The sequence below is a fragment of the Primulina huaijiensis genome, chromosome 6 (genome assembly GCF_012295235.1).
Source record: "Primulina huaijiensis isolate GDHJ02 chromosome 6, ASM1229523v2, whole genome shotgun sequence".
NCBI lineage: Eukaryota > Viridiplantae > Streptophyta > Magnoliopsida > Lamiales > Gesneriaceae > Primulina > Primulina huaijiensis.
The window spans coordinates 19,395,370-19,398,756 of NC_133311.1; positions in this window are offsets into that span (position 1 = coordinate 19,395,370).

Genomic DNA, 3,387 nt, shown 5'->3' on the forward strand with positions numbered 1-3,387 from the left:
GAAACAATAACAACATATATATATANATAAAAGTAGGCAAAAAGTTGTGTGAGACAGTCTCACGGGTCGTATTTGTGAGACGGATATCTTATTTGGGTCATCCATGAAAAAGTATTACTTTTTATGCTAAGAGTATTACTTTTTATTGTGAATATGGGTAGGATTGACGTAACAACCAGCAATAATTACATTTTTTTATTTGTATTTTTGGGTCATAATTTACGTAACTTAAAATTTTAATTTACAAGTTAATGAGATAGAAATAATTACATTTGTTTATTTGTATTTTTTTTTTGCCAAAGGTGATTTTTATTTTTATAACTTGCATATTTTTATCTTTTTTTACAAGAATAATTTATGTGTTACACGTAAATAATGATATCATTTTTTTAAGAAAACTTGCATAAGAGTCATGATTTTTTTAAAAATATCACATGGATTTCTAAAAATTCATGTCGACATATGCGATCGTTGCATAAGCAATTTTCGGACGACAAGCTGGACTGTGATCAAGAAATTACTAAATATGAAAGAATACAAGTTGTAGGGCTAAAAATATAAATTAAATATTAGCATGATCAAACGTATAAAAGTTGTAAATTACAAGACTCAAAATATAATTTTTACTCATTAAATACGTGGATTTACATTTAAAAATTAATTATCAAGGTCTTCGATTAGATATATTAAATCACAAAAATTCTTATAAACCCGTTTTACAAATCAATCTCACGGGCGTTTTCTATCCGACATGATCTATGAAAAAATTATTTTATATCGAAATCATTATTTTTCACTCTAAGTATATATCGAGTCGATTGATTTATAAATATTGATATATGATAACATAACAAATGTAATACTCACTAAATTATTGGATTAGTTGGGTCAATTTTAAAATATTCAACGAACTACGTAACTAACATTTTTATCAATAACTTAAGGTTATGTTTGGTTTAAATGACAGGATAATAAAAAATATGTGTAATCAAATGATAAGTAATTATAAAATAAGGATAAATAATAGAGTTATAATTTTTATGATGTTTAATATTATTTTAACAAGATGTGTTAATTTTTTCGTGCTGACCAAAATACCCCTATTATCATTTTCATTTTTCCCCTTTTAAAAATTTAATTATAATTATAATTCAAAAATCACTTTTAATATTTAGATATATTTCCAAAATATATTTTATTTCCCAAAATAAAACAAATTTTTATTACTGTTTTTAGCAAATATTTTATCAATCGTTCTTTTCTTTTTCATTTATAATAAATGCTTGAATTAATTTTTAACCATATTTGTTTTTAAAAATAATATTATGATTAAAATTAAAAACAAAAAATTTATGATATTTTAAAATAAAACAAATTTCTTTACCAGTCATCGGGTGATCATCTTAAAAAAAATAAAAAAATTTTGTGATCGGGTCGGACAAACTGTAAAACGTTCTTGTCCAGATAACGATGAGATCGGGTCTCCCGCTATTTGTATGGGAGAAAAGGCCGAAGGGTGATCGTGGGCCTAATGTAACGATAAAAGTAGCCCACGAACAGATCCAATTGTCCAGTTAGGCAACCATCAAGGATTGACCCAATAACTTTTGTCCTTAATAGTTCGTCAACCTGGAGCAAACGGGCCGAGTGAAAGATATAATCAGCCCAAAGTGGAGATTTATAAACATATGCTGGATTTTCACCAAGTTAGTTGGCATGCAACAATAACTCTATTATCATCTTTTCTATTTTATTAAAGTTGAGGACATGACAGTAACTACCTAGAAAGGACATCAAATTTTTCTTCCAATTTTACCCTTATATGATACTAATATTACACTTTTGTTTTTTTTTAAAAAAAATTCAACACACACTTTTATTTTTATTATTTTTTTATTTCAACGATTCAAATATCAATTTAGTCCTTCCATAATTTGTCAAATTTCACTTTAGTCCATCGATAATGATAAAAAAATTTGTACACACACGCACTGCGTGTGCAAAGTAACTAGTTTATATGATTGGACATGAATTTTTTGAACTGTATGATACTTCAAATACATACTGCTATGCCGTATTTTTTGTTGCTTGATCTGTTCATAATTGGCCTTTCATTTAAATTTTTGTTCTTACATTTTATTGTGGCAGGTAGGTTATTCGATGTAGGGTGCTGATGGTGATAATGGTGTTGTTGGAAGCATCCCCGAATATTGTGACATCTTCATGGCAAATGCTGTATCAAAGAAAGAGTGTAGGAGACATAAATTTTTTGTCCTATCATTATCCTTGGTTTATATTTTTTTTTTTTGGAATTTTTAAGTTTAATGAATGTAAATTAGGCGCCGAAGTTGAAGGAAAACTTGATACGATAGTACTGGGGGACAAACGTCCCCTCCTGTATGTGCTTCGAGGATCGTCTTGGACGTCTGTTTCCCAGGATACAACGTAACAACCAGCAATGACTTAGCACGAGACACTACTACGGCGAACTGAAAACGTACCTTTACTTTATAACCGAGATTTAACGGAGACCAAATGAAAAACTAACAATATGAAATGCAAGAGAATGCTTGAAAGAGAAAAGATTTTCATGTACTTGAAATGAGGAAATGAACCCCACTATTTATAAGCCCCAAAATGCACACCAAGAGTCATGCAAGATTAAATAACTCAATTAATCTTCTCATTAACTCAAGAATATGAAGAGTCAAAACTCTTCAATTAACTCAAGAATGTGGAAAACCAAAAGACACTCCCACATTCATGAGACATAATTTTTATTCAATATTTAAATTTACTTCAAATTTTCAACATTCTGCATTGTAGCGGTGATTTATTGTTGCTCTAACGCGTGGAGCGCTGCCTGGAAAATTCCCGGCATATGGTTTCATAAATTATAAGATCTAATATGCAAGTATATGTATAAAACTCTCTATCGTGATTAAAAAAAAAACTCTCTATTATTATCAACATGAACAATAACAATAAATCGCCCCTTAGTTTTTCTCCTTGGTATTCTGATAAAATTAACAAGAATTTTCTGAAAAAAGAACTTGATTATCAGTCATTCATAATAAATGAATAATTCTTTAATAATTTTCGAAAATCTTATTTTATCTCATAAAGATTTGAAATATAAACATGAAATAAACTATGAGTTTATATTTGTTGATATATTTATTCAAATACATTCTTAAGTGAAATAACACAAAGCCTTTAAAATTTTTTACACAAAACCCAATAAAAATGATATCTAAAAGTATTGTTTAATCTAATTTTTAACGAAAAGAATAAAAATAGTTGAAGAATTTAATATACAAATTTGGTAATACTAATTTTTTTAAAAAAAGATACTATAAATTTAATATTATTTAGAAAAAAAAAAAA